The sequence below is a fragment of the Mauremys mutica genome, chromosome 7 (genome assembly GCF_020497125.1).
Source record: "Mauremys mutica isolate MM-2020 ecotype Southern chromosome 7, ASM2049712v1, whole genome shotgun sequence".
In the NCBI taxonomy this organism is placed as follows: Eukaryota; Metazoa; Chordata; order Testudines; family Geoemydidae; genus Mauremys; species Mauremys mutica.
In genome coordinates, this window is record NC_059078.1 from 30,838,442 (window position 1) to 30,858,794 (window position 20,353).

Below are 20,353 nucleotides of genomic sequence, written 5' to 3' on the forward strand. Positions count from 1 at the left end.
ATAAATGAAATATGAATTATTGGGACACTAGTTCACTGAAGCATGTGTCCAAAACAGTCTTACCTCAATCTACTTGTCAAACACCGAGTCAGACCGAAACAAAGGGCTGTCACCTAATCAATTAGCATCCATCCCTCTCCAAGGGCAAGATCAGAGTAATTAAGGCAAAGATTTTCCTCCCAAGAAATTCATGCAGTACAGTACTAAGTGCTAAACCACCAAAGGCAACCCATTAAAGATGCTGTTTTCATTAGCAAGAATAGCACAGCAACCTGCATTCTACAGATAATACAGCAAAATGAGCTAGTGTTTCCCAAGAACTACCTTGCCTTAGAGAAACAGCTGAATTTAGCAGCTGGTTCCTTCGCTGGCGTCTCAAGGGGCATCTTAGAAATTAGAAAATCCACTTCAAAGATGAAGAAAGTAAAACATCTGAAGAAATAATGCTCAAGGAATGGCTGATTGCCAAGTTCTCAAATCAGCCCAAGACCTGCTTCTGTCAGAGGCTGATTTCTAAAGGTCTAGCCATGCTGCAAAGCAACTAAGCCAGGGGCTCCTGTATCAACTGACCCCCTAATCATGCTCTATAACTGGACTAAAGCCTAAGGGAGGGATGAAACCCTGTCTTCACTGTGAAATTCAACTGTCAGAACCAAGTTCCATGATTCAATTATTATTACAGAAGTGCCCAGAAGCCTCTAGCAGGACCATATTGTGCTAGGAGCAGTACAAACATGTAGCTAAGCTCTAAGACAAAGGGTACATCTACACTGCCCACGTTACAGCATGGCCGCAGCAGCACTGTGACATGGGCAGTGTAGTCACGCTTTATCGCCGTGGGAGAGCTCTCCCGGTGAAAAAAAACCCCCACCCGAACAAGCAGTGGTAGCTTTATCTCCTGGCAATAAAGCACTATCTACACTGGCATTTTTCAGAGCTAAAACTTTTGTGGTAGTGTAGACACAGCTAAGGACTATTTCAGTGTAAGGGCTTGTCTAAACGATGCAGCTTTTAGTGACAAGGCTGTGTCGACAAAGCCTTGTCGCTAAAAGTCAGCATGTGAAAATGCTCTTTGTGGGTACTTTGTCAGCACTTTTGCCGACAAAATACTTCCAGCCCCACAAGCAGGAGAGCGTTCCTGCTGACAAATCCACGTTCACACTGTCACTTGCGTCAGCAAAACTTTTGTCTTTCGCGGGGAGGCTTTTTAAAATACCCATGGAAGACAAAAGTTTTGTCGACAACTTCGCAGTGTAGACAAGCCCTAAGTGTACTTTAGTGTGGACTGGCCCCAGAATATTCTAGAAAGCCCAAGCGCTTACTTGTGCTGGTAGGCAAGAAACCCAAAATCAGCACAGTAAAAACAGAGCTAAAGGCAGGAAATGAGGTCGTATAACTAAGTCACTCAGGGGTGTGAAAAAGCTACACCCCTAAGTGACACACAGTTAAACCAACCTAACCCCCCATGTAGACAGTGCTAGATATACAAGAGAATACTGCTGTTAACTTAAGTACCGCCTCTTGATGAGGTAGATTACCTATGCCCATGGGAGAACCCCTCCCATCAGCATGGGTAGCATCTTCACTGAAGTGCTGCAGTGGCCTTGCTGTAAACAAGCCCTAAAACTGCAAGTACATTATCGTTTAAGCAGTATGTACAATACAATATGTAATTTGAAGCGGAAGCTAAGAAATGTCCTCTTTCAACATAGTATTTCTTCTTCCACACACGGAAGCTTGACAAATCCAGTATTTAGACCATAAGAAAATGTTTAAAAATAAATGATACAGAGCACTGAAAATTCAGTTAATAGTCATCGGGGGTACCATACAGAGTATAGGGGGATGTTAGTATTTTGACATTGGATAGCGCATAACACATACAGTCTGCAGTATCCCCAATGGGGGGGCGGGGTTTAAGGTGGATGAATCAAGGTACAGTCAGCAAGCAGTGAGGTTACAGGGATTACAGGTAAGCAAAGGTATAAATAAGTGGGCCGAGTAATGAGGATAGGATGACCCTCATATGGTGGAGTTCAGTTCGGTTCGGTGGGTTCAGGGAATAAGGTCCGACAGAGGAAGTCTTCAGGTCTCTTCCTCATTGTGGGTGTGCGAAGTCACGCCAGCTCACTCTCGGTATTGGCGGTGGCCGGTGATGTGCTCTGTATAAATGTCCCGGGACCACCGGATAGTGTCCGAGACCATTAGACGTCGCATGAGCCGCACGTAGCGACGGTCTACCCCGCAGGTCCTCAGTACGTGCTCGTTACAGGGCTCCCAGGCACCCAGGGCCCCGACGATCAGAGCGTCGGTGTATACCTCATAGCCCTTTGTCCGCAGGGTGTCGTCCCCAAATGCCTTTTCCTTCAACTTTCTGAAAGCAGCCTATACAGACTTTTTTTACCCAGATCTGATACTACACTATACAAGGACTCTACTATACTAGAAAAGGTCACCTCAACTAAAAATTGGATTACAAGGAAGATGTCACACACTCTTACATTCACATTTTCCGTGTAGCAGATAACGCACTGAAACACCTCATCTCTTCTCCATTTTAGGGTTTTGTCATCACTAGTAAAAGGGGTTTGTCCTTAACTCGTGTAGCTAATACAAAGTAAAATACATGTGAAGACAAGACAGTTCGTAGTTTTAACATGAGTTAGCAGGTTAGGGTAAAGTTATGGGGGACCCTAGGTTTACCCCAACCTGCTCACTCATGTTAAAAAGCACAAACTGTCTTGACGTCACTAGAATTTTACCCCATGTTAGACAATATAAGTTAAGGACAAATCTTTTGGAGGAGGAGGGGCCTGATGAAGATGTACCCTAGAGGGGAACTTAGTTTAGGTTAGACAGAATTTACATTTTTATTTTTAAAAAGTGTTCAAAAAATAGTTCTACTCTTAAAGCAATTAAGTTAACACAGGTGCCTTCCCACCAGCATCACAAACCCAATCACAGCATCCTCATACTGTACCAGAGCCAGAAAGTGAAAACTGGCAGTAAGAAGTGAAAATGACTCATCTGTTTTAATTGTCCAACCTATGTTAAGTGCAAAAAGTAAACAGCACGGATGGTAAAAAAAAGTAAATTAGCTTAACAGTAAAATAATTTTTTTTTTAATTTAAGTAGAGCAGGGAAGAATTTTGTAAACATCAATTTTGATTAAAAATAGGTCACTCAAGGTGTGTGTTCAGAACTGCTAAAGTTTCTGTCACAAACGAGAACTCTGATCCTACAACAGGGTGACCTGATGTCCCGATTTTGGGGTATTTTTCTTATATAGGCTCCTATTACCCCCCACCCCGTCCCAATTTTTCACACTTGCTGTCTGGTCACCCTATCCTACAATCAGATCCATGGGCCCATAGGCACCCCCTGCAGGACTGGGGCCACTGCTTTGGTTTTCATTCCATTCCAGTAGTAGTCTGCACTAATTCCTGCTTGTTTTAGCTCTGTCAACTGTTGAGTTTAATGAACATTGCAGAATCCTAAGAAACATAAGCTAGATGGAGCATGTTCAGCTGCTAGTGAACAAAGAATACCCTCCCAAAAACTCTCTGGTCTAATTAGGCACCGTCTACACCAGGGGTTCTCAAACTGGGGGTCGGGACCCCGCAGGAGGTCACGAGGTTATTACATGGGGGTCACGAGCTGTCAGCCTCCACCCCAAACCCTGCTTTGTCTCCAGCATTTGTAATGGTGTTAAATATATTAAAAACTGTTTTTAATTTATAAGGGGGGGTCATCGAACTCAGAAGCTTCCTATGTGAAAGGGGTCACCAGTACAAAAGTTTGAGAACTACTTGTCTACACAGTGTTTGTATCCCTCTAGGGTGAGATTTTTTACCCCAATCTAATTACACCAGTACAAGCCCTAGTGTGGATGCAGTTACAGCTTACTCCCAGCATGGGAATAGCTACACCAAAATAAAGGCATCTCATACTGGCATAACGACATCCATATTGCAGGGAAGGGGTTGTTGTATTGATGTAACTATCCCAGTGTCGTTAAGGTAGTACAACTTGTATACAGACAAGCCCTTAGTAAGCATAGCTCCAAGCCCACTTCACAAAAGCCACAAGCCAAAGCACCAGACGTTCTGTGAACCTGAACTCCAGTGGGCGTTTATCATTCAGAGCAGAGTCAAATGCAAGCACTCGGAGTTTTTAAAGCGAACAAAAATGGGCAGCTTCCAAAGGAGGCCTCTGGAATCCAGATAACCACGTCATGTGTGACCAAGCACAGAGCAGACAGAAGTCAGGGTACTGGATTTGTCATGCAGAAAAACCAGCCAGAGGGCTAACAGACGCCATTTATCTCAAGTACACAGAGTGCCAGGGAGAGGTTTCCTGCACCATGAACATTTTCAGCATTAGGTGGTGATAAGAAAAGTCTCTCATGATTCCTAGTTTATAGTGTACTTACAGGAACTGGGGCAGGGGTGCATGTGTCAATTCCCTTTACTGCTTCCTGATTAAAAGAATATTTGACATTTCTATAGCACCTTTTATCTGACAATTTCAAGTGCTTTACAAACATTAACCAATTCTCAACTGCACCAAGAGGAAGCCAAGGATCAGTCCCACTTTAAGGACAGAGAATGGAGAGAGGGGTGAAGCGACTTCCAAGGTCAGACAGCAAGATGGAAATAGAACCTAGGAGTCCTGGCTCCACCCCTTCTTCCAACCTTGGGAAAACACTCATTTTCCAAGACGATTTAGGAACAGTCTGCAAAATAGCAAACACTCAAAAGGACCAGCCCAGAATATTGCTGACAGAGCAGCATCTGGACTCTGCATCATTAGTGGCACCTAGAAACCACAACCAAAATCAGGGGCATCCTCTCCCAACTTTGCCAGGCACCGTATGTACAGAGAGAGAGAGAGAGAGAGAGTCTCTCTACCCCGAAGAGATTACAATCCAAATAGACAATGGACAAAAGTAACAGAGGCACCCTGCAAGTCAATAGCTGATCTGGATAAAGAACCCAAGCTCTGCTGACTCTCAGTCCAGTATCCTATATATTATTAATAAATAATAATATCTGATTCTTATACAGCATTGTTCATCAGCAGATCTCAATGAGCTTCATAAAGGAAGCAAGTATCACTATTCCCACTTTACAGATGGAAAAACAGGGCAGAGGTGCCCAGTGTCATCCAGAGGGCTAATGGCAGAGCTAGGAACAGAACCCTGGTCTCCTGAGTCCCAGTCTAGTGCTCTATCTACTAGGTCACACTGACTTCCAAGTTGAGTACCTGAAGCTTCAGCCCTAGTTAGGATCTCTGCCTCTTGCTCTTCATACAGTGATTAAAACAAGGGACTAGGAGCAAGTTTCTATTCCCATCTTGGTCAATGATTTGCCCATAGTTACAGTGCAAGTCATTTGCTCTGTGCCCCCATTTGTGAAGTAGGACTAATACTGATCTACCACGCGTGAGAAAGTTGAGACTATTAACGCTTGGAAAGTGTTTGACTATGTCCACCTTGCATGTCTAAACATCAAGCTTGAAGTGCACGCAGCCCACCCCCCAGATCTTTACTTCATTGCTTGGGCACTGGCAATGAGGTCAGCACAGCACAGCTCCGAGAATGAGCTCTGTAAGCAAACTAAGAATGAACACAAAACATTACTTGTACATGGATCCAACAAAATTAATTGGTATGATTGTCTCTCATGCTCCCCCCTTCATTTCCCAGCAACAGTGGTAGATTGTTTAAGACAGATATTTAGAATCCAGAGGACTCCCCGCAACACACTGTAACAGTATTTAACTCAGATGAACAGTAGCTGTGAAATACTCAGGTGCTGCTATTATGAATGGATTGGATTGCAGAGCAAAAATAGTTTTTAAAACTGCTGTTTAACAACCTAAGGGCAGGTCTACACTACAGCCGCAGTAACTCGACCTAAGGTACATTGACTCCAGCTACGTTATTCACGTAGCTGGAGTTGCATAGCGTCGGTCAGCTTACCGTGGTAGTGTAGATATAGTCAGTATTCCCTAGCACAGGTGTGAACATTCATCTATGATTAGTATTGTGGCAGGGCCTAAGGGTCCCAGTTATGGACCAGGACCCACTGTGCTAGGCCCTGTGGGAACACAGGAGAGAGATGGTTCCTGCCCCAAACAGCTTACAATCTCTATTGGCCAGCAGGACACAGAAATATGAATCCTCGACATACCAGCCAAGAAAAGAATCAGAAAAGTTAATATTTGTATCAAAGCAGAATCTAGCAGTCCCAATCTAGATCAAGACTCCAAAGTGATAGGTGCTGTATGTACAGACAGTATGGGGGAGGGGCTAAGCTTATAGCTAAATCAACAAGACAAAAGAATTACTATTCACACTTTACAGATGGGGAATGGAGATACCCAGAGATGGATGAACTCAAAACTCATGCAGAGGCCTGGGACAGAGGCAGGAATTGAATCAAGATCTCCTGGGTCTCAGTGCCATGCCTTAACCACACTGCCATCCTTCTCTCTATGGCATAAGTTTAGACTCATCCAGTAAAGGTCTGGCTTCACACCAAGCTCTGAAAACGAACAGATTTAGGCTCTGATCAAATAATGCCATAGCCAAGAAGGTAACAAATGCATGCCTAGGGATTTGCCAATGGTAGGATCTCAGCTGAACCATGATGGTACATGGCAAGACCTGCCCAAATAAAAAGGAAGACACCTAATATTTAGCCGGAATTAGCTCATGTAACTTAGATCTAACCTGGCAAAGTCTGTTACCTTGCATGCCTTCAAACACCCGTCTCCTGGTGAGACATGAAGCCTGCTCGTGTCCCCCTAAGCTGGCAACAAAGCAACAAAGAGCCATTATGATAAGCTACTAGAAAGCATCACACACTGAAGAGGGGATAGCAATGCCAGGGTCTTGTCTATAATGGGGTACTGTCCAGTCCTTCCCTCTGGAAGCCCTGCCAAGGGCTGCTGCCACCACTGCTGTTTCACCAGCCAGAAACCCAGTGACTGGGAAAATAGAATCCAACAGTACCTGTAGTCACTGCACTATTTCTACTGATCTCCCAAAGTCCAAAAGTGCCCCCTTCACTGGGATGGGAATTATTAGAAATAAGTTAAAGGGGCAACACACATATTGAAGGCCTGAGCACAGAAAAGTGTCTTACCTACATCAGAATGTCTATAACATACAATCTTTGTGTGGACATTCTTATTCCTGTACCAGACAGCCTTTTATTGTTTTAGCTTATGTTACTTGGGAAAGGGTTTAAGATGTACTGAAAAAAGCCACTTTTCCACCAAAATAAGGGGAAGGGAAATTGTATACCACTATAACCGGGGAGGAGGGATAGTTCAGTGGTTTGAGCATTGGCCTGCTAAACCCAGGGTTGTGAGTTCAATCCTTGAGAGGGCCACTTAGGGATCTTGGGCAAAAATTGGTCCTGTTAGTGAAGGCAGGGGGCTGGACTCAATGACCTTTCAAGGTCCCTTCCAGTTCTAAGAGATTGGTATATCTCCAATTATTTTTTTATTTTTAACTTTCCCAACCAGACGTGGCCTGGAGAGAACTCTCTCCCCTCTGTGATTCTCTGGCTAAATTCCATCCCATTACTCTTTCTCATACCCTCTTGTACCACCTATGATATGCTTTGGTCAAATATAAGTTATTCGGCTCAAAACAGAGGTAACAGAGTAAGCTTTTCTGACCTATGTTATGTAGACGGTCAGCCTAGCTAATCCCTTTTGACCTTTAAGGGTATGGCTTGAGAGTTAGTATAGGCTCTTCTCTGGGTGTCACCCAACCACCCCGCATACACAAAACACTCTCTTAAGTTAGTGGTGCTTTCAGCCTGGGCTAGCTGGCCTAGCTACCCATGTTGGTTAAAGCCCAGGTTCCCTTTTCATTCAGGCTTGCCCACTTTGCAGCAAGGACACAAGATAAGTCACTTAAGTGGTGGTAATCCAATGCCTTCCCTCAGTTCCCCCATGTGCCCAGGAGGACAGACTAGTTCTCCCATAATTCAGTGGGAAAGAATCAGAGCTACTCAGCTCACTGCAGCACAAAGAACCATGGGACACGCCCCCAGAAGTCCTAATGACAAATACAAGAAAGTGTAGAACAATGAGAACGCAGCGACAAGGAATGGGCTTCGCAGTGGCTGCTCACACCAGAGCTAGGCTAATGCAGGTGTTCAGAGCTAGATGCCAATCACCCATGCTAGCTGCAGTGAAGATATACTCTAATTATGAATCTCAAGTAACTCCTCCCTCTCTTTTGGTGTTTACACCTAATCTATATACTCCACATCAGCTTCAAGATCCATCCTTCCATCCCCACAGCTGGATCTCTTGGTCAAGACCTTATGTCCTGTCTCAACTACTGCAGAAACCGATACACTCATCATCCCTTGCCAGCCAATACAAAGAGGCAGCTGCTAAAGCCATCTCCCTTGTCTGTCGATTTGGTCACATCACTCCCCTTGCTGAATCCCTCCACTGGCTTTTGTTACAGTAACCCCAGAACTTAGCTCATAAATAGCACTTTTCATCAACACATCTCAAAGTGTTTTACAAGGGAGGCAAGAATCATTCTCCTCTCATCTGTAGAATGGGGATAAGTGACTTGCTCAAGGTCACCAAGCAGGCCAGTGGCAGAGCCAGGAACAGAAGTCAAGTTTCCTGAGTCCCATACCAGCGCTCTATCCACTAGGCAACACTGGATCCCTTGGTACTTGGTCACCTCCTTTAAGGTTTATGTAACTTAGCCCTTCCCTAGTTGAGATTCACATCCCCCTCCACCTGCCAACATTCCTACCCTTATGTGCCCCACAGAGTCATCTCTGTGCCCCCTGAGCATGGCTCAACATTCCAGAACTTATCCGCAAGGGCTAAACCCCCTTCATTACAGTGGATCTTCATGATGTGTATATAAAATTCCCTGCTTTTGTTCCCCTTCCCAGACCTTTATCAGCCCTTAGACTCTGAGTGACTAACAGGGACTGACCACTCTTGTATGTCTGAAAGTACTTAGACTAGTGGAAGTCAATAGGCAGACCGCGGTCCAAATCCAGACCGCCAGATGCTTTTGAACAGACCCGAAAAATCTTTTTAATTACTTTTTCTTTTTATATAATTATTTCCTCTGAGTCTGGACTTTGGCGATACTGTGACAAAAAATAATTGACTACCCCTGACTTAGACTGTGGCCAGTATCACAAAGAACAAGAATTTTATACCCTATCACTTCTCCAAACTATACACACTAATATTAAGTATTACTGAGCAAAGATTTGGTCCTACAGCCAGAAACGCATGAGTCCCATTCAAACTAGCGTCATACAGGACAGCACATTTCCCCATAGCAAAGAACAGTGAGAGCTTATGTAGCAGTCTAATCTTCAAAGTGCTTTACAATCATTAACTAATTAAGCATGTAAGACTCCAGCAAGACAGGTAGATATAATTGCCCTTTTACAGATGGGGAGGCAAGGAATCGACTTCCTCAAGGCCACAGAGTGAATAAATCTGTGATGGAGCTGGGATTAGAATTCAGACCACTGGAGCTAACTCATGCAGGCAGACGATGAATAAAGAATACAAGGTGGAACTAGAACACTTTGTAATTCTACAGTACTTCCAAAGAGGATCTTCAAATTGCTTGAAAATTCCTCCCTTTTTAGGTTAGTTTACCACCATTTTACAGAGTGGTGGACTGAAATTAACTTAGGTTCCTTCCTTTCTCTTCTCAAACCAAAGATCAAACAGACAATCCTTGGTAGAGCCTGAAACATGAGCCAGGCGTCCTGACTCCCAGTCCCTAGCCTGGAACACTTGATAACACTCACAAGTAGCCAGAAGAAACAGCACAAGGTTTGGATGTAGAGCAGTGGTTCTCAAACTTGTACTGGTGACCTCTTTCACATAGCAAGCCTCTGAGTGTGACCCCCCCCCTTATAAATTAAAAACACTTTTTTATATATTTAACACAATTTTAAATGCAGGATGCAAAGCGGGATTAGGGTCGAGGCTGACAGCTCGTGACCCCCATGTAATAATCTCGTGACCCCCTGAGGGGTCCCGATCCCCAGTTTGAAAACCCCTGATGTACAGTTTCCTGTGAAATGCATTCCCAGCAAGTTTTTAAAACGTGCAGTTAATTTACCTAGGGATGCTGTGGAGTCTCCATTACTTGAAGTCTTTACATCAGGATTGGCTGTCTTTCTAAAAAGCTATGCTCTAGCTCAAAAAAAATTATGGGCTGGATGCAGGAATCATTGGGTGAGGTTCTATGGCCTGTGTTATGCATATTAGGTTATCACAGTGATCCCTTCTGGCCTTTAAATCCAGGACTTACCAGAGAAACTGAAATTCACGAGACTCTAGGTAGGCCTTTACATTTTGATTTGGGACTTCAACCATCTGAGGTCTGGTCACTCAAAAGAACAAGTGCTCTTGAGAGCATTCTATTCCTCTTCAGACACTCAGATGGTGCCAGGCAGGGTAAAGAGACAGGTTACAGAGAAGCTGTTGAGATAGGAACTGCTCTAGTTGGCAGAAATTCTGAAGGGAAGGGAGCTACTGAAAACATTTTGCAAACAAACCTACCTGGCTACAGGGAAGAGACAGGCAATGTGCTTTTAGACCTTAAAATAGCAACAGTGTTCATTCTCAGACTTCCACTGGGGACTACAGCAGTAGCTGCTCAGAGCAGCAGTTGTTCCCAAGACAGGATGGGGGTTATTGCTGTGAAAACACAAGTCTTTAGCCCAGCTGGTTTAACAAGTCAATTCAAAAATCTCTTCTTTAAAGACACTGAACTATGGCCAACTACCTGGGTGAAATCAGCTCTAGTGGACATGGAGGTTCACAGGAGCCATCCTGCCCCACAGCAAGTATAGAACTGTGGAATGGGAACACAAGGGAAGCAATTGAAGCTCCAATAGTTGGAAACTAGGACAGGGCAGAGCACTGGAATATATATTTCAGAGATCGATCCCATCCCTGGGATCTCAAGGTGGAGGAGGGGGGATATGGGTGATGTACTCTAATAGGGCTTTTCTGTCTCACTCAGTTAAGATTCCAAAATGGAATGGATGTATTGCTTCAAACTCAGTGGAACTGGCTTTTATTGCTAACAATCTGCAGAACGAACCCTTCCTACTCAATGCAGAGCTTCACTTATATGATCAGCAAGAACTCCATGGCCACAAGGATGAAGTTGCAGCAGGTATGAGTACAAGGGCCACTCGCAGGAAGGACCAGCACGAGGGGGAAATATGGGCCAGTGATTAAGGTACCAACCTAGAACTTGTGAGACCTCAGTTCAAGTACTCTGCTCGACCGCAACTTCCTGTGTGACCCTGGACAAATCCATTAGTGTCTGTGCCTCAGTTTCCCCACTTATACTGCCGTGCTAATAGCACTGCCCTGCTATTGTGAAGATAAATACGGTAAAGATGGTGAAGCGCTTACATATTAGGGGGCCAGGTAAGTACCTGACAGTGATTTTGGAGTTTCTTGGTTCAATGGTAGTTTGCTGGGCAAGTTGCTTTAGTTTGTGAATTCCTAGTAGTGCAGCCTCTTTTAGACACAGCCAGTACACTGTCTGCAGAGCTCTGAAGCCAATGAGACAAACCTTAACAGAAAGCTTCATAATGGTACCACACCATAAGGCACACCACACTAGGTGTTTCTTAAATGGAAGTGCCTTGAATTGCAAATTGTCTATATTGCCCAACCTAGGAACCCAGGCCCTCATTTCCACAGGAGCCTCAGTCAATCGCAATTGCTATTGCTTCAGCAATTTACAAGGGAACTACAGTTGTTGCATCTTCCCAGAGTAGCGTTATGACACACACAATAATACCCAGCTCTTATCTAATGCTTTTCATCAGCAGATCTCAAAGCACTTCACAAAGGTGGGATGTATCACCACCATCATTTTACAGCTGGGGAAACTGAGGCACAGAGAGAGGAAGGGATTTGCCCAAGGTCACCCTGCGGGCCCAGGGCAGAGCCAGGAAGAGGAGCCAGGTCTGAGTCCTAGTCCAATGCTCTACCCACACTACCTAATAAGACAGGAAGGACGACATTTTCCATTACATCACTGCTACATCAGTAACAGTACTCCTTTTCTATATCCCTATGCTTGCACCTCAAGCAGACTACCAACTGAAGCTGTGCCTGTGTTTGGATAGATTTATGAAGACCAAAGAAATTGCCAGACTGGATCATACCCAAGGTCCATCTATCCCAGGATCCTGTCTTCAACAGCAGCTAGCATCAGATGCTTCAGAGAAAGGTATGAGAACCAGACAGTGGACAGCTGTCGGTTAACCTGTCCCCACACAGGTGTCATCCTAGTCATGATGAAAGATTGAAACATAAGGTTTAATATCCCTTATAACAGAATTTTTTCCAATTAACTGTAACACCCTGGATATTGTTGAGATCCATTTAAATATCCAATTTCTTTTGGTACTGGCCTCAATGACTCCTTGTGACAGCAGAGACCAAGTCTCAAACTAAAGAACAGATACTAGATAAGGTTTTCACCTCTCTTAGCCAGAAGGCCGAGTACTAAAGCCAAAAGAAGCAGGTGCTGATGGAAGCTTAAACCCATTTTGCTAGTGTTCAGGTTATTTCATTTCACAATTGCAGAAACAACTGTATGTTTGATCTTTTTCCTAGACACACAATCCAGGGGGTACGTGCACACAGAGCAGCCTTGGAAAACAAACTGGGAAAGTAACAGAACGTCCCATACAAATGACAGCCCCATTCTCAGAGCAAAGGAAGTTTAAGATGGATAATGTACAGGAGACGCTTACTAAACAAAAAGAGCACATGTAAACAGAATAGCCAGCCAGCCAATTCAGGTAGATCAACTCAAAGTACATTTAGACATGAGAGTTCCTTCCCTCAACACAGTTCAGCTATTGCACAACCTGGTGCTGTTTGCAAGTGTTTGGCTTTCTGATAAATACAAAATGCAGCACTCCAAAAACAGTGCCATTAATGCTTGGAAGCCTGGTTGCTTCAAAGGCTATGTCTTCACTACCCGCCGTATCGGCGGGTAGCAATTGATTTCTCGGGAATCGATTATATCGCGTCTAGATGAGATGCGATATCGATCCCCGAATGAGCTCCTGTCGACTCCGGAACTCCACCAACCCGAACGGCGGTAGCGGAGTCGACATGGGGAGCCGCGGACGTCAATCCGGCGCCGTGAGGACAGTAGGTAATTCGATCTAAGATACTTCGACTTCAGCTACGTTATTCACGTAGCTGAAGTTGCATATCTTAGATCGATTTCCCCCCCTAGTGTAGACCAGCCCAAAGACTGAGCTTTTGACCCAAAGCATCTCATACTAAACCAGGAGTTCTTCCTCTCTCTCAACTGTTAAAGTTACCAAGGGAAGAAGGCAAAATTCAAAGAAACAGAGCTAAGCATCAGCCATGGGGAAACTTCATGAAAACACAATGCCATCAGAGAAATGCTTTCAATGGGATCAGAATGACTAGCTTAATTTGCAATTCAAGGACTTCCATTTAAGAAACACCTAGTCTTTTTTAGCTTCCATACAGCCAAACACGTACAACCCACCACCCCCACCTAACAAATGTATCCAGATATTTTGAGTTTCATTTTAGATTGAAAAATAAAAAAGGACTAGCAATGTGCTTATCTGACATTAATCAGAATCTGAGTCACAGATGAGGAGATATAGAGCAACTTTCTCAGCTTAGTGTAACCAGAAGGTTATCAGAAAGGATTGGGAGTCAGGACTCAGAACTCCTGGGTTCTATTCCCAACTTTTTCCACTCAGGCTTTGGCTACACTTACACTTCAAAGCGCTGCCGTGGCAGCGCTTTGAAGCGCTAAGTGTAGTCAAAGCGCCAGCGCTGGGAGAGCTCTCCGTACTCCACCTCCCTGTGGGGAATAACGGACAGCGCTGGGAGCCGCAGCGCTGGGGCTTTGACCACACTGGCGCTTTGCAGCGCCGCAATTTCCAGCGCTGGAGAGGGTGTGTTTTCACACCCTGCTGCAGCGCTGCAAATTTGTAAGTGTAGCCAAGCCCTCACTTGCTACAATGATCTGTCTTCCAGTGTGAGGCTGTGATAATTAGAGGGTTTGGGTGGTATTTCTGGTATGTTTGCTCCCTATACTTGGAATATGTTACTGCACTTAATCTAAATCAAAGAGTCTAAGGGCTTAGCTACACTTACAAATTTGCAGCGCTGCAGCAGGGTGTGAAAACACACCCTCTCCAGCGCTGCAAAGCGCCAGTGTGGTCAAAGCCCCACACTGGGACCCAAGAGACCTGGGTTCAACTCCCTGCTCAGTTACTGACCTGCCCAAGGTCACACAGGGACTCTCAGTCTCTGTGCTTCAGCTCTCCATCTGTCAACTGAGGATAATACCCCCCTTATTGGAGTGTTGTGAGGTGCTAGATACTATAGTAACAGGGGCCATATAAGCACCTTACATAGCTTGTGACAGAACCAGCAATCAAACCTAGATCTCCAGAGTCGTTATTCTGTACGTTGTACGTTATTCCCCACAGGGAGGTGGAGTACGGACAGCGCTGGGAGAGCTTTCTGGGAGAGCGCTGGCGCTTTGACTACACTTAGCGCTTCAAAGCGCTGCCGCAGCAGCGCTTAAGGGGGGGGAGAATGGACCATACCATTTTTGTCTCATGGGCATCACACAGATCTCCTTCCCAGTCTCAAATATCTCAGCAACTCCATGGCAACTGCCAACATGGAAGACTCATATTAGGGAAATATTTAACATGTTCTTATCTTCTTTCAGCAAGGAGAGGGAACGCCATGCAACACACTGATTCTCACCGACTGCTAGTGGGCATGCCATGGGCCACAGCTCAGGAACCAGTGTTCTGAGCCAAGTCAAATGGAACTTGATATTACAGAGATAGACAACTTATAAATGCTTGTCAGAATATTGTACAAGCCAGATAACATCTTTATGCTTTATCATTTGCATTTTAGTAGCACCCAGAGGCTACAACTGAGATCAGAGGCCTATAGTGCTAAGTGCTGTGCAGACAGTGGGGAAACTGAGTCACAGAAATGCCATGACTTGCCCAGTGTCAGAGGGTTGGCAGAAAGGAAGGATGGTCCAGTGGTTATAGTGCTAACCTGGGACCCAAGAGACCTGGGTTCAACTCCCTGCTCAGTTACTGACCTGCCCAAGGTCACACAGGGACCCTCAGTCTCTGTGCTTCAGCTCTCCATCTGTCAACTGAGGATAATACCCCCCCTTATTGGAGTGTTGTGAGGTGCTAGATACTATAGTAACAGGGGCCATATAAGCACCTTACATAGCTTGTGACAGAACCAGCAATCAAACCTAGATCTCCAGAGTCCCAGCCCACAAAGCAATCCTGTCTCTGCTTCAGTTCAGCCATTTGCAAAAGACTATAGTGGTACATCCCTTCCTCACAAGCAGGTCACATGGCTTAACTAACTAGTGTCTGTAAAATAGAGACATGGCACTGGGGAAAGGTAGGATATTTGTTAGGTGCTGCTCTCACGTTCTTCACGGTTGGCTTTATTTGTAGTCACTGCTGGTACAGGAAGTTCCCATCTACCAAGCACAAATCACCATTGAGTACCAACTGGTACAGGGACATCACCTCTTAACAAGACCAGCCTAACCGGTCGAGCAAGCATTACCCTACTCTTTAGCCTCCAAGTAGGGAGGAAAGGGTGATTTAATAGCCCAGAATAAAGCTCTGCAGCTGGGACTCCCCCCCACCCCCCATCATGTGACTGTTAAGTAACAGGATATTTTACCCATTACACTTCTTCATAAAAGAAGGAAACAAGACAGTTGGGGTTCATAAGGAAGTTGCATTTGTTTCTGTCCCCAGGAATTTATCACATGAAATGTCAGGGATAAAAAGGGGAGAGAAAAAAATAGCAATACTGTATTAGAAAAATGCCAGCTGAAGAAAAAGACATCTGCAGATATAGCTCCCAGCAGGAATTAAGAAACAGTAGGAAAAATATCAGTTTTGCTTGACATACGTAGTAGGCAGTGTGTCTAATAGTTAGCACAAGACTCCTGGGTTCTATGCCTCACTCGGCTACTGACTCTTTGGCTGTGTCTACACTAGAATACTGGTATAGTTTAGTGTGGGTACAGTTATATCACCATAAAGATGCCTTATTCCCCTTCCAGTGTAGGAAGAGCTATATCAGTATAAGGCATCTTTATACCAGTATAACACACATTAGCATTTGCACCAGTTTAACTGTCAAAAAAAGTTACACCACTAAGGGTATGCCTACACTGCCCATGTTACAGTGCGGCAGCACTGTGACGTGGGCATTGTAGACACACTTTATCACCAGGGGAGAGCTCTCCTGGCAATTAAAAAAAAAAATCCACCCCAAACTGCGCTCCCGGCGATAAAGTGCTGTCTATACTGGCACTTTTCAGTGCTAAAACTTGTCGCACGGGGGGAGGGAGGGTGTTTTTACACACCCCTGAACAACTACAGTTTTAGCACTGAAAGTGACAGTGTAGACACAGCCTAACTAACAGTAACTGCAAGCTCTTTGGAGTAGAGCCCTGCACGGATACAAAATGCGTGAGCGCATCAATCCACAAACATGGTCTGCAGATATCCCCAGATAAAAAACCGATATCCACAGATTTGCAGGGCTCTACTTTGGGGGCAAGAACCTGTCTTCCTACATGACTGTGAAGCACCTAGCATGCCTTGGGGCCATACATCAATAGGAGTCTGGGCTGCAGTTAACTTCACAATTTACGCTCACCTCACACCATGGGAAATCACCATAGCTTGGATCTCCTAACAAAGAAAAAACAGCAACTACACACACACCCCCATCAGCAGCCTTAGAATCCAAACACTGCCTCCTCTGCTGGGAAGTAGCAATTAGGCCATTGTTTCTCAACCTGGGGGTCCAGAGACAGGTTTAGGGAGGGTTACAAGCAGAGCTGGCGTTAGGGGATAGGAAGCAGGGCAATTGCCTAGGGCCCCATATCAAAGGGTATAAATATCTCCTGTCTGTGTGTTCCATTCTATGCATCCGAAGAAGTGAGCTTTAGCTCACGAAAGCTCATGCTAAAATAAATTTGTTAGTCTTTAAGGTGCCACAAGTACTCCTGTTTTGTTTTTTTTTTGCGGATACAGACTAACACGGCTGCTACTCTGAAACCACAAAGCTAATTTACATGTTTCAGCATGGGGCTGATGCCCATAGCTCGGACCTTAAGGGGTGGGTGGGTGGGTGTGTGGAGGGGGAGGGGTCCACAATTTTTTCTAGTAGGAAGTAATGATCTATTTTTTCCCTTTTTCTTTTTAAATCCAAAGGGAGTCACCAGCATCAAAAGGTTGAGAAACACTGAGTTAGGCCTTCCCACTCATGAGAACCAGGCAGTACCAATCACAGTATTTCCACTTAGCTCATCATCAGCCTTACAGTGGCATTTTGGTCTGTTGGGTTTTAATACCTCCTTGCAGCTAATATAATCCTGAAAGTTGGACTTCCCCAGTTGAGAAGCCAACCTGAAGAATAAAACCTAAGGCAGAGAGAAATGGGAAGTACATCACATAGGGAGGTGGCTCTGGGTCTCAGAAGCTGGACTTCTGCTCCAGTTGAGACCTCTGCTCTCAGCTATGCTGCACCATTCTGCACCATTAGCACGTGGCAAAAAGTGCAGAAGGAACATGTTTAAGCTGTAAAACATCACGGATAGGACCAGACATCCTCATTCAAGAAACAGGCAATAAAAGCCAAAGATTTTACAATTTTCTGCATCTGCCACACTATGCAGCTATATATTTTAAAATATCGTTAATTCCAACCGATGTAGGGTATACGTGTAAGATGCACTTCCTGGGAGATTACTGAAATCCCTGCAATAGGGCTGCATTCTCTGTCAGTGGGTGCATTGAGAGGGTTAAGAGAGACATACGATTTCATCAAGTAGGATGTGAAAACAGCCTGGTCAAACAAGGTAATACAGTGCAACCCCTGTTTATCTGAAATGTTTCTGGGACAGCAAAGGCATTTGGATAATTGAGAGAGTTAGCCAATTCATGTGGAGGGTGAGGGTCGACAGAGACCCTGAGAAAAGGGAGTTTTGTGTTAGAGGAAACAGTGTAATACTGAGCTGTACATGTAGAAATTTTTACTTTGAGGATGAAAGACGTCAGTTTTGATGGTCCAGACGCCTGAAATACTCATCCACAATGTTCTAGATAACAGAAATTACAACACTTCCTGTTTTTAACCTCAAAATAGTTGACTCTACCTTGAAAGCAAGAGGTGCTCAAGCTAAATTTTCCACCTAAAAACAGTTTTTCAGATAAGGCCCACCTCAGTTTTGATCACAAAAAGCCACCACACCACACAACAAAGTGAACTTTAGCGAGGCGTTGCTCTTCAGTTTAGATGATCAGTTTAGGACGGCTGATAGTTCTCTGCTCAAGACAAACCAAGGGTGGAAATGGTACAAGCAAGTCTGCAGGTCAGGATTTAGCAGAGTTGGCAGAGCTGCATGGAAAAGGATTCCATACAAACCCCCTACCCTGACTCTGATGCTGTTATCTTCTTAAAAGCACAAGACGACACCAAAGTGAAAAAGCAGGAAGAGATGGAGATGCACTATAGTTTGCCTTCCTTGGTTTCAGTTCTCTGACACATCTCCACAACTCCCTCTTAACACTGCCAGAGATAAATTCTTATTTTATTGATAATTCAGATTACTGCCAACTCTCCAGTCCTCCAATTTTAACGGAAGCAGATGACTGAAATCTTGGCTTTGAATTATGTTCTGCTTTTGCCTTTCTTTATTATGCACCACAATAGTCTACTTGCAACCCCCCTCCCCAAGAAAACAGGGAAGGACATAGCTAAAGAAGCCTAGATAATTGAGAGAGAGTCCAAAGAGTCAGAGATCTGAATTCTCATTATCCAGCCATACACACAGAAATAAGGGAAGGAGAAGCTTTATTTTTATGCTTCATCAATTTAAAATTGAGGCAGCTGAAGAGAGATCATGGAAACAGCTTTAGAGCAATCGTGCTTAAATGTCAGCCAAATTTAGTTATTTTGAAGAAATTGTTAAGAACACAAAATGAATGAATGTTATGAGACCAGTTAATAGAAACAGAGGGAGCCTCTCCCCATTTTGAAGTCGCATTCCTGCTCCTTTAAAGGCACCTACGAAGAAAAGTCTATTAATTCTAAGGAGCACCAGAGCACACAGTGAGACCATGTCCAACTTCATCCCTGTTGGAACTCCACTGATCTAAGGCATGGATTAGTAGTCAAAGGGTTCAGCTAGGGCCCTCTTGGCCACATAATGCACAAGTGTATGTACAGTACACAATTCCACACCTCCCTGTGCTTCATTAGCAGGGGGACACAACCACATAGTGGTCTCTGGACTGGAAGGGAAGCCCATTTTCTAAACACTTTTTTTTGGACATGGGGAAGGGGAAGATTAAGCAGCACATGGCTGCTACAGTGCATCCACCACTGAGAATGAATCAGACTTCATGGAGCGAAGGCTGTTATTAGGACAGAAGCCCAAGACCTTTCAGGCCTGGCAAGGGGGTGACCGGGCAGTCTATCTAACACAGCACGTGTGGGCAGGTAGTTATCCTACCCATTAAACCAGTTAGCAAGTCACAAAAGGTCTTGTCCTGCAATGATTCTCAGCACCTCATGGGAACGGGCCCAGAAGAGCAGCAGCACCCCACCTCTCCCTTAATGGATCACATTCAAACAGATCATCTCCTTGTTTAAAAAAAAAAAAAAAAAAGTCAGGTATAACAAAGCAATGAATTACCCTCTGCTATTATAGAACCTGCCTCAACTGTATGTACTCTTGAAAGAATACTCTACAAAGAAGGTCAAAAACTACATTTTGATTCTCCTTATGCAATTAAACAGAACACCTGAAGGGATCCTGGCTGCACAACCAGCCCCTTCTTTTCTCCACAAATCAACTAAAAAAAAAAAAAAAAACCAATCACGGATTGTGGGAAGCTCCCATCTACAGCAGGTCTCAACTCACAAAGACCAGGGGTGAAAAAAAGAGGTTGGATTGGTGCATTCTTATGAGCAGTTTCCTAAATTCAGCTGGGGGGTGGGTGGATTTGCTCACTAGTTGTCACCTCTCACAAACACACGCCTGAAAGAGCAAACCACCACCACCTCACAAAGCATCTTGAACTGCAACAAATGAATGAGGCACTTGAGACAGAGGTAACCCTTTGGGTCTGAGGCCTAATAAGGACATAGGGAAATACTGAGTGAGCATGGAAGTGGGATCTTCCATTCCTGAGAAACCCAAGGAAGG

The 20,353-nt window shown here is 44.5% G+C and overlaps 1 protein-coding gene across 7 annotated transcripts in view; it reads right to left on the reverse strand.

Annotated features, from left to right (window-relative positions):
* MARK2 (microtubule affinity regulating kinase 2) overlaps positions 1–20,353 on the reverse strand; it is a 104,729-nt gene that overhangs the window by 82,875 nt on the left and 1,501 nt on the right. The window lies entirely within an intron of this gene.